Genomic DNA, 12,395 nt, shown 5'->3' with positions numbered 1-12,395 from the left:
TATCTATCAAAATTTTAAATATGCATTCATTTTCCTAACTGGCTATTCCTATCTAGAAATCTGTGTATTCTGAAATACACACATTAACCTAGATTAAATACACAAATTAGGGGAAATATATAGGAGGCTGTTGATCACAGCTTTGTTAGAAGAAAACAAAAACTGAATATGCATCTGCAGAGGATTACAAATATATATGCATTCTATGGCTTCTTCATCACCAATGACCAAGAAGGATTTGTTCCTGGAATGCAAGGACAGTTCAATATATAAAAATTGATCAATGTAATACACCACAAAATAAGAATGAAGGGGGAAAATAATCATCTCAATTTATGCAGACAGCATTTGACAAAATTCAACATCCTGTAAAAAAAAAAACACTCAACAAACAAGGAATAGAAAAGGAAACTACCTCAACATAATAAAAACTATGAAAATCCACAGCAAATAAATCATACTCAATAGTGAAAGATTTAAAGACTTAACATTAAAATCAGAAACGAGAAGGATGCTCACTTTCAACATAATATTAGAATTTTTAGCTAGAGCAATCAGACAAGAAAAAGAATAAAAGGCACCCAAAATGGAAAGGAACAAGTAATATTATCTGTGCTTGCACATGATATAATCTTATATTTAGAAGACCCTACCTCTGACTGTTGAGGCTCAGTAGGTTGGGTGTCATCCCACTATCCAAAAAGTCACAGGTTCAATTCCCGGTCAGGGCACATGCCTGGATTGAAGGCCAGGTTGCTGGTTGGGGGTGTGTGAGAGGCAACTGTTCCATGTTTCTCTCAGATATCGGTATTTCTCTCCCTTTCTTTCTCCCTCCCTTCCCCCCTCTCTAAAAATAAATAAATAACATCTAAGAAAGAAAGAAAACCCTAAAGATTCCACAAAAATTCATGAGAGCTAACAAAATTCAGTCAACTACCAGGATATAAAGTCAACACACAGAACTCAGTTGCATTTCTATATGCTTAAAATGAACAATCTCAAAAGGAAATTATGAGAATTACGAATGCCTCTAAAATAATAAAATACTTAGGAATTAAACAAGGAAGTGAAAGACAAACAATAAAAAGCTACAAACATTACTGCAAGAAATTAAGACAAGTAAATGGAAACACATTCCATATTCATAGATTGAAGGACAATTAATATTGTTGAGATGTCAATATTACCCAAAGCAATGTACAGATTCAATGCAACTGCTATTAAAAAATCTCAAAATTTTTTGCCAAAATAGAAAAATCCATCCAAAAATTTACATGGAATTTCAAGGGACCCCGACTGGCCAAAACTATCTTGAAAAAGAAGATCAAAATTGGGTCCCAGGTTCCCATGTGCAGCTGCTTGGGGAGCACAGTCTGAGGACCTGCGGCAGCGTGGGGCAAACAAGAACCAGTGGTGTGGAAGCTAACAGAGTCTTCCCAGTCCCCTCCATGATGTCCAAGGCCAAAGAGGCCAAAAAGCTGGAAATTAGAAAAGAGGTGGAAATTCGCATGAGGAGTAAGCAAGTGCTGAGAATTGAAAGTGGTTCTCAAGTTGTCCATGCTATGCAGCAAATAGCTGAAAGAGTGAAATAAGAGAATGTGAACCTCTGTGATCCCACTTCCTTCAAGGCCTGTCAGCTCATCCTGCAGTATAGCTTAACTCTCAGTGACCCGGACCAACACACAGACAGTGACCTCACCGTCTATGGTGTCGATGAGGTAGATGCTGATCTCAGTCTCATCGTGGGGAGTGGAGGCTACCTGATCCAGGATAAGACTGTAGTGGGCTATGCCAGTCACTTGATCCTGATCATCAATTTCAGGAGAAGATTCAAAGAACCTTGGGGATCAGTGGCACAGAAGAATCCCCATGGAGGTTATCCCAATGAGCTATGTCCCAGGGAGTCGAGCTGTGACTCAGAAGTTTGGTGGCGGGATTAAACTTTGAAAAGACGTCACCAAGGCAGGTCCCATGATGACAGATAATGGTAATTCTATCCCGGCCTGGAAGTTTGACTGGGTGCACGAATGGAGTGAAGTGAACAACATAGCTATCAAAACGATTCCAGGTGTAGTGAACATGTCTGAGAGCGTATACTTCAGGATACAGGATGGCTCAATGAATATATGAGGGAGAAACCTTTCTATTGATCTTGCAGGAGTGAAGTTCACCTTGAGTCCCCAGCCCACAGCCAAGGTGGACATGCCTCTCTGAGAGCCTTTACTTTAATGCCCCTGTGCCAGGTGGACAGCTGGCAGGGTGGGGGTTGGGGAGTTAAATCCAGTCTTGTGAAGTGTTAAATGTCATCTTTTAAAGAGAGAAATATAAACATATATATTTTTGTATGTTTATAGAAAAAAGGGAAATATAAACATATATATTTTACTATTAAAAAAAAAGAACAGGACTTCCAGCCAAGGTGGAGGTACAGGTAGACACACTGTGCCTCCTTGCACAACCAAAACAAGGACAACAAAAAATTAAAAAAAAAAAACAACCAGAACTGACAGAAAATCAAACTGTATGGAAGTCTGACAACCAAGGAGTTAAAGAAGAAACATTCATCCAGACCAGTAGGAGGGGCAGAGAGGACTCACGGCAAGGTGGCAGCTGGTGGACCAGGCAAGGTGGTGGCTTGCAGACTGGGTGGTCCCACATTTGCATGCAGATAAACCGGGAGGAACAACTAGGGAGAAAGACAAATCACACAACCCAGGGTTCCTGTACTAGGAAATAAAGCCTCAGGGCCTCTGACTGAAAACACCTGTGGGGATTGAGGTGGCAGCAGGAAAAACTCTCAGCTTCACAGGAGAGTTTGTTGGAGAGACCCGCAGGGTCCTAGAACATACGCAAACCCACCCACTGGGAATCAGCACCAGAAGGGCCCGATTTGATTGTGGGTAGTGGGGGAAGTGACCGAAAACTGGCAGAGAGCAGAGCAAGCACCATTGTTCCCTCTCAGACCCCTCCCTCACATACAGCATCACAACGTAGTGAGTGGGTTGCCCCGCCCTGGTGAACACCTAAGGTTCTACCCTTACTATGTAACAGGCACAATGAGACCAAAAAAAAGAGACCCAAATGAAAGAACAGCTCAAAGCTCCAGAAAAAAATACAATTAAGGGACAAAGAGATAGCCAACCTATCAGATACAGAGTTCAAAACACTGGTTATCAGGATGCTCCAGGAACTCAGTGGGTACTTCACCAATAAAAAAGACCTTGGCAGCAACGAAGGTCGCATTATGTGAAATTATGTAAAGAAAAATCCACAGGGAACCAACAGTGATGAGAAGGAAACCAGGACTCAAATCAATGGTTTGGAGTAGAAGGAAGAAAGAAACATTCAACCAGAACAGAATGAAGAAACAAGAATTCAAAAAAATGAGGAGAGGCTGAGGAACCTCCAGCATATCTTTAAACATTCCAACATCTGAATCATAGGGATGCCAGAAGGAGAAGAGGAAGAGCAAGAAATTGAAAACTTATTTGAAAACATAATGAAGGAGAACTTCCCTAATCTGGAAAAGGAAATAAACTTTCAGGAAGTCCAGGAAGCTCAGAGAGTCCCAAAGAAGTTGGACCCAAGGAGGAACACACCAAGACACACTATAATTACATTATCCAAGATTAAACGGAAGGAGAGAATTTTAGAAGCAGCAAGAGAAGAGGAGAGAGTTACCTACAAAGGAGTTCCCATAACATTATCAGTCAATTTGTCAAAAGAAACCTTGTAGGCAAGAAGGGGCTGGAAAGAAGTATTCAAAGTCATGAAAGGCAAAGACCTACACTCAAGATTACTCTGTCCAGCAAAGCTATCATTTAGAATGGAAGGGCAGATAAAGTGCTTCCCAGATAAGGTCAAGTTAAAGGAGTTCATCACCAAACCCCTATCATATGAAATGTTAAAGGGCCTTATCTAAGAAAAAGAAGAAGATCAAAACTATGAACATTAAAATGACAACAAACTCACAACTATCAATAACTGAACCTAAAAAAAACAAACTAAGCAAACAACTAGAACAGGAACAGAATCACAGAAATGGAGATCACATGGAGGGTTATCAGTGGGAAAGGGAAGGAGGAAAGGGGGAAGAGGTACAGGGAATAAGAAGCGTACATGGTAGGCACAAAACAGACAGGAGGAGATTAAGAATAGTATAGGAAATGTAGAAGCCAAAGAAGTTATTATATATATATGACCCATGGACATGAACTAAGGAGGGGAATGCGGGTGGGAGGGGATGTGCAGGGCAGAGAGGAATAAAGGGGGGGAAATGGGACAACTGTAATAGCATAATCAAGAAAATATATTTTAAAAAAAGAACAAAGCTGGAGTACTCAAATTCCTAAATTTAAAACTTATTATGAAGTCACAGTAATCAAAACAATGTGGCGCTGGCATAAAGACAAACATAGACCAATGGAATGGAATAGAGAGCCCAGAAATAAACTTGCACATAGTGAGGTCAAGTGATTTTTGGCAGGGGTGCCAAGACCATTCAATGGGAAAAAGACAGTCTTTTCAACAAATGCTACTGGGAAAAGTGGATATCCACATGCAAAATAATAAAATTGAATGCTTATTTTACATAATTTTTATTGATAGATTTTATTTATTTATATTGAGAGAAAGGGGGAGGGAGGGAGAAAGAGAGGGAGAGAAACATCAATGTGTGGTTGCCTCCTGTGTGCCCCACACCCAGGACCCAGCCCACAACCCAAGCATGTGCGCTGACTGGGAATTGAACTAGGGACCCTTTGGTTCTCAGGTTAGCACTCAATACATGGAGCCACAGCAGCCAGGGCTAGTTAATGTGATTGTTTAAAAGTTAACTCAACATCGGTTAAAGACCTAAATGTAAGACCTAAAACTATAAAACCCTTAGAAAATAACAAGATAAAAACTTGATGACATTGGATTTGGGAATGATTTCTTGGATATGACACCAAAGACACAGACAACAAAAGAAAAAAATAGTCAAACTGGACTTCATTAAAATGTTATATACCAATGAAATAAAAAGGCAAACCACAAAATGGGAGAAAATACTTACAAATCATATATCTGATAAAAAGCTTAATATCCACAAGATTTAGAGAACTCCCCCAAAAGCAAAAAATGTAACTCAAAAGTGGGCAAACATCTTGAGTAGAAATTTCTCAAAGATACACAAATGGTCAATAAGCACATGAAAAGATGCTCAACATCTCTGGTCATTAGCGAAACACAAAGCTACAATGCGGTATCTCCTCATACTCATCCGGGTGGCTACTATAAATAAGAATAAAAAATAAGTGTTGGCAAGGATGAAGAGAAACTGGAGCCCTGTACACTGTTGATAGGAATGTAAATGGTACAGCCACTGTGGAAAACAGTAATGGCAGTTCCTCAAAAAATTAAAAATAGAATTATCATATTATTCAGCAATTCTTCTTCTGGGTGTATACCCAAAAGAATTGAAAGCAGTGTCTCAAAGATATTTGTGCAACTGTGTTCATATTAGCATTATTCATGATAGTTAGAATATGGGAGCAAACCAAGTGCCTATCAGTGGAAGGATGGATAAGCAAAATGTGGTACATAAATACAATGGAATATTGTTCAGCCTTGTTAGATGTGTGTTATAACATGAGTGAAATGAGGACATTATGCTAAGTAAAATAAGCCAGTTACAAAAAGACAAATACTGTATGAGTTTACTTATATGAGGTAAGTAGAGTAGTCAAAAATTTTTACTTAGGTTTTAGTAGTCAAAATTATAGAGACAGAAAGTAGAAAGATGGTTGCTAGAGACTTGGGTGAAATGACAATGGACTATTGTTTAATAGGTATAGAGTTTCAGTTTTGTATATGAAAAGAGCTATGGAAATGGATGGCATGATGGTTGCACATTATGAATGTATTTAATATCACTGAACTGTACACCTCAAGTGGTTAAGATGGTAAATTTTATGTTATATGTATTTGTTTTACCACAATAAAAAAAATTGGTATTGGCCTATGAATAGACAACTGAGTGGATCAAAACAGAGGGTCCAGAATAGATTGAAATATGTAAGAGAATTTAATGTATGAAAAAGTTGGGGCAATTTCTGGTCAAGATGGAGGCATAGGTAAACATGCTTCACCTCCTCGCACAACTGCAGAAAAAATTACAACTAGTCTACAAAACAAATATCATCCAGAACCGTCTGAAGTCACATTCACCCAGACGGGTAGGAGGGGGCAGAGATGGGGAGAGAGGTGGAGCTGCAGGACTGGTGTGGGGAGGCGGCAGAACAGGCAGTCCCACATTCACGGGTGGTGGAGACCAACTGGGAGGATACCTAGGCCCCAAACCAGACCAACCAGCAGCCCAGGATTCCAGTGCCATAACTACTGGCAGTAAAAACCAGTGGGGGGTGGGTAGCAGAAGAAAATGCTGGATTATCAGGAGAATCCTCTTAAAGGGCCTGGAGTAGACTTAGGGCTTAGGCAGACCCACACCCCTCTGGGACTCAGCAGCAGGACAACAGCAGAAAGGGCACAAGTGGTATACAGGGAGAAAGTGAGGTGACTGGAAACAGGGCGAGTGCTGGGAGACAGCTTCCTCCCAGGCAATTCAGACAGCAGCACTGCCCCCTCTCCCAGCCATCCCCACACACAGAGCCACAAAGCAGTGAAACAGGTTGCCCTGCCCTGGAGATCACCTAAGGCTCTGCCCACACAATTTACAGGTCCCCTCTTCTACAATAGGCCACACTACTAAGACAGGGAGTCAAAGCAGCTCTACCTAATATGCAGAAACAAACACAGGGAGCCTGCCAAATTGAGGAGACAAAGAAATATGGCCCAATTGAAAGAACAGAACAAAACTTCAGAAAAGAATTAAATGAAATGGAGATAACCAACCTATCAGACACAAAGTTCAAAACACTGGTTATCAGGATGCTTAAAGCACTCATTGAGTATGTCAACAACATAAAAGAGACTCAGGAAGAAATGAAGGTTACATAAAGTGAAATAAAAATCTACAGGGAACCAACAGTGGAGGGGATGAAATTGAGAATCAAATCAACAATTTGGAACATAAGGAAGAAAAAATCTTTCAATCAGAACAGCAAGAAGAAAAAAGAATTTAAAAAGCACGAGGATAGAATAAGAAGCCTCTGGGAAATTTCTAAATGTACCAACATCAGAATCATAAGGATGCCAGAATCGTAAAGAAGAAGAGGAAGAGCAAGAAATTGAAAACTTATTTGAAAAAATAATGAAAGAAAACTTCCCTAATTGGGTGAAGGAAACAGACATACAAATCCAGAAAGAACAGTCTCAAACAAGTTGGATCCAAAGAGGACCACTCCAAGACACATTAGAATTAAAATGCCATAGGTTAAAGATAGAGACTCTTTTTTTAAAGTATATTTTACTGATTATGCTATTACGGTTGTCCCATTTTTTTCTTTCTCCCCTTTCTCCCCTGCACCCTCCCTCCCTCCAGCATTCCTGCCCTTTGGTTCATGTCCATGGGTCATACATATAAGTTCTTTGGCTTCTCCATTTCCTACACCATTCTTAACCTCCTCCTGTCTGTTTTGTGCCTACCATTTACGCTTCTTATTCCCTGTACCTTTTCCCCCATTTCTCCTTCCCTTTCCCACTGATAACCCTCCATGTGATCTCCATTTCTGTGATTCTGTTCCTGTTCTAGTTGTTTGCTTAGTTTGTTTTTGTTTTTGTTTTTAGGTTCAGTTGTTGATAGTTGTGAGTTTGTTGTCATTTTAATGTTCATAGTTTTGATCTTCTTCTTTTTCTTAGATAAGGCCCTTTAACATTTCATATAATAGGGGCTTGGTGGTGGTCCTTTAACTTGACCTTATCTGGGAAGCACTTTATCTGCCCTTCCATTCTAAATGATAGTTTTGCTGGATAGAGTAATCTAGGCTATAGGTCCTTGCTTTTCATGACTTTGAATACTTCTTTCCAACCCCTTCTTGCCTGAGATGTTTCTTTTGAGAAATCAGCTGATAGTCTTATGGGAACTCCTTTGTAGGTAACTGTCTCCTTTTCTCTTGCTGCTTTTAAGATTCTCTCCTTATCTTTAATCTTGGGTAACTTAATTATGATGTGCCTTGATGTGTTTCTCCTTGGATCCAATTTCTTTGGGACTCTCTGTGCTTCCTGGACTTGTATGTCTAGTTCCTTCGCCAGATTGGGAAAGTTCTCCTTCATTATGTTTTCAAATAAGTTTTCAATTTCTTGCTCTTCCTCTTCTCCTTCTGGCACCTCTATGATTTGGATGTTGAAATGTTGAAAGTTGTCCCAGGGGTTTCTCAGCCTCCCCTCATTTTTTTGAATCTTGCTTCTTCGTTCTGTTCTGGTTGAATGTTTATTTCTTCCTTCTGTTTCAAATCTTTGATTTAAGTCCCAGTTTCCTTCCCTTCACTGTTGGTTCCCTGTATATTTTTCTTTATTTCACTTTGTATAGCCTTCACTTTTTCCTGTATTTTGTGACCACACTCAATCATTTCTTTGAGCATCCTGATTACCAATGTTTTGAACTCTGCATCTGCTGGGTTGTCTATCTCTTCATCACTTAGTTCTTTTTCTGGAGTTTTGATCTGTTATTTCATTTGGGTCATATTTCTTTGTCCTGGTGCATCTGTTATGTTGTAAGGAGTGGAGACTTAGGTATTCACCATGACTGGGCAATCCAATTCACTGCGTTGTGGTGGTGTATGTGGAGGAGGGGTCAGAGAGGGAACAATGCCACTGGCTTGGCTCTTGCCCAGCTTTCATTCACTTCCCTCACTTCCTACAAGCAGATTGTGCTCTTTTAGGTACTGAATCCTGGGTAGGTGGTCTTGTGTAAGTAAGGATCCTGTGGAGCTCTCCAGCGGACTCTCCTGTGAGACTGGGAGTTTCTCCCACTGCTGCCTCCTGGCTATCCACATGGGAATGTGGGATATCCCAGTCCACAGCCCCCACCTTGCCTACCACAGTCCACCAGCTGCTGCCTTGTCATGCATTCTCGCTCCCCACGCCCCAGTCCCTCCCTTCCCATCTCCGCCCCTCCTACCAGTCTGGATGTATGTTTCTTTAATTCCTTGGTTGTCGGACTTTCATACAGTTTGATTTTCTGACAGTTCTGGTTGTTTTTTGTTTTTTAAATTGGCTGTTATTCTTCTTTTTGGTTGTGCGAGGAATTGACACGTATCCACCTATGCCTTCATCTTGGCCAGAAGCTCCATTTTTCCTAAAAGAGCATCTTAAATGCAGCAAGAGAAAAGCAGAGAGTTACCTACAAAGAAGTTCCCATAAGACTGCCAGCTGATTTGTCAAAAGAAACTTTGCAGACAAGAAGGGACTGGCAAGAAATATTCAAAGGACCTACAACCTAGATTATTCTATCCAGCAAAACTATCATTTAGAATTGAATGGCACATGAAGTGTTTCCCAGACAAGGTAAAGGTAAAGGAGTTCATCATCACCAAGCCATTATTATATGAAATGTTAAAAGGACTTATTTAAGAAAAAGAAGAGCAAAACCATGAACATTAAAATGGCAACAAACTCACAACTATGAACAACTGAATCTAAAAAAGCAAATCAATTAAACAACCAGACCAGGAACAGAATCACAGATATGGAGATCACTTGGGGGGTTATCAGATGGGAGGAGGAGGAGGAAGAATGGGGGGGAAGGTGTAGGGATTAAGAAGCATAAATTGGTAGGTACAAAATAGTCAGGGGGATGTTCCGAATATTATAGGAAATGTGAAGCCAAAGAACTTATATGCATGACCCATAGACATGAACTAAGGGGGGGATTGCTGGAGGGAATGGGGGTACCGGGTGGAGGGTGGCAAAGGGGGAAAAATTGGGACAACTGTAATAGCATCATCAATAAAATATATTAAAAAAGAAAAAGTTGGTATTTCAAATCAATGGAAGATATATAGAGATTAATTTTTGAGATTGTGAAACTGGGAAGTCTTTTAAAAAATATATTGGGTACCTTACCAAATTTGGTAATTTCTTACGAAAAATTTATTATCAAATGAATCAAATATTAAAATATTTTAAAACCCAAACTATAAAAGAAGAAAACATGGAATATACTGTCCATAGAAACCTATTTTAAATATAGAGACTCAAATAGCATAAAAGTAAAAGAGATAGAAAAAGACATATCATGCAAATGGCAATCATCAGAAAGCCAGAGTGACTATATTAAGATCAGGCAAGTGGACTTCAGGACAAGGTATATTGAGAGAGACAAAGAACAATTCTAGTGATAAAAGGGTTAATTTTTCAAGAAGAGATAATAAGCTTGAATGAGTATAATCCTAGTACCAACAATTCAAAAGAAAGATTCGAATAAAGACAATGACATTGACAGCACTGAGAAGTCCTAAAGACTTAAAATAACACTATCCGCCCTTGAGCGCGCTCTTTTCCGTTTTTGTGTTCCTCCCAGGAAGTTAATTTTGTGGGCAAGGATCATATATTTTCATTCTTATATCATTCTTATATTCAAGTGCCTTGGATAGTGGTAGAAGACAAAATGAGAATTCTAGAAGGTCTAAAAACATTTGTCATGAAATTTGACAGTATGTAGTAAGTGTTTAAAAATGTGCATGTTCTTTGACTCATTAATTCATATCCTAGGCCTCCAGCCAAAGGAATCCATTAAAAAAAAAAAAGCAAAGTTTTATGCTTAAAAAGTTCACTGCAATGTTGCCTATAACACTGAAACAATTGGGCACAGGCTGAACGATCAACGAAAGGGGTGGGTGCATAAAGTCTGTGACGACATTCAGTGGGCTAGCATGTGAGACTGAAGAAAATGCTTCCAAGGTGATGTTAACTTTTTTAACAGGAGGATACAAAGTTCAACAATAGCATATCAATTATCTCTACATGGTAAGTGTGGCAAATATACTGTGGGGGTTCTGACCTGCCTTTTCAGGACTTCGTTAGCGATACCTTGAAATGCCAGCAGATGGAGATATTAACCCAGGAAAGGAGGACTGTGCTCCCGCGCCTCCCCCCGCCCCCATTTCTTATTTTTAAAATGTGTCAGGTTTTCCTTTCCTCTTCTTGAAAAATGATGATAAGAGACAATTCCAGAAGTCTCTGAATTTCCAAGCTAAATTTATAAGCAAACATTTATGGTAAATTCTGCCGGTGACTACCTTGATTCTAATTTAGAAGAGGTCACTACAGCTTTTTGCATTTTGGTCACTAAGTAGGGCTCCATCTTGCCCCATCCCACTTACATATACATGTATTTATATGGATATGGTGTATATGTGTTTTGAGTTAAGTAACGAAACAACATAGGGGTACACTACAGTCCCCTTCTCCACCATTAACACTTTCCTTCCCCAGATAGAATCTCTATCACTTTGAATTCTTGCCGGTGGTAACTCTGGGAGTCTTTTCTCTTATTCTGTGTGGGGTGCTCTTCACTCTTCCTCCCAGCTATAAAACAACCAGTTCTGAGGACTTTCACAGACTTTGTCTGACTGGTAAAGTTGTATCTTTAAAAGGAAGCCGTCTTGTACAGGACTGCTTCCCAACGCTGAAGTGCAAAATCCCCTAAGGATCTTGTTAAGGTGCAGATTCTGATTCAGAAGATTTGACAGGGCTGGAGATTCTGCACTGCTTAAGAGTTCCCAGGTGATGTTGACACTCCTGGCCTGCGGACCACACTTTGGATAGCAAGGTCATACAATATGTCCCTCTCTCAGGAGGTGCCAGGACACTTCTCTCAAGAACTACAACTGACTCCTAGCAGGCACTGCTGTTTTCTTTGTCACCCCTTAACTTTGATTTACCTGTTCATATTTTCATTGAACCCATCAACATATACAGAGAATCCACTATGTGTAAACCCAGTGGCAGTTCATTTTAGCCAACACTATTAAGCATCTTTGGGTTCCAGTCCCAGTGCTAGGTGCCTAGGATTAATGGTGATTCAGAAACCAGCTTGATGGGGTTCCCACTGGCCTAATCTGGGAAAATTTAAACATAAAAGTAAGTAATAATAGTAGTATATTCAAGTCTATTGAAAAAGTAGTAATCCACAAGTCCATACTGAAATAAATAATAAATAAATAAATAAATAAATTGGAAGTGTGATGAACAGGATATTTACTTAAGCTCTAAGTCCCTGCCCACAAAATGCTTATTAATTACAAAGGGAAAAGAATAACTTTTCTTTTAGTTGACACTACTTTACTTGAGCTTGGTTGAAAACACTTTAATTAAGTGATCAAAATTAATATAACTAGAAATGGGAGAAACTGAAATTGTCCCTGATAGGATACAGTGAGAACAGTCTCATATCTGTGACATTCCTGCCAAAGATGCATAACCTGAAACTAAGCATTTGGAAACATTAGGCA

General features: G+C 39.6%; 1 pseudogene; it reads left to right on the top strand.

Annotated features, from left to right (window-relative positions):
- Window positions 1–1,274: 1,274 nt before the first annotated feature.
- LOC112304384 (ribose-5-phosphate isomerase pseudogene) lies at window positions 1,275–7,206 on the top strand (annotated as a pseudogene).
- Window positions 7,207–12,395: the final 5,189 nt, after the last annotated feature.

Source organism: Desmodus rotundus, chromosome 1 (assembly GCF_022682495.2).
Source record: "Desmodus rotundus isolate HL8 chromosome 1, HLdesRot8A.1, whole genome shotgun sequence".
Classification (NCBI taxonomy): Eukaryota; Metazoa; Chordata; class Mammalia; order Chiroptera; family Phyllostomidae; genus Desmodus; species Desmodus rotundus.
The sequence above is the reverse complement of the archived record's forward strand: the minus strand, read 5'-3'. Positions and strand labels throughout refer to the sequence as shown.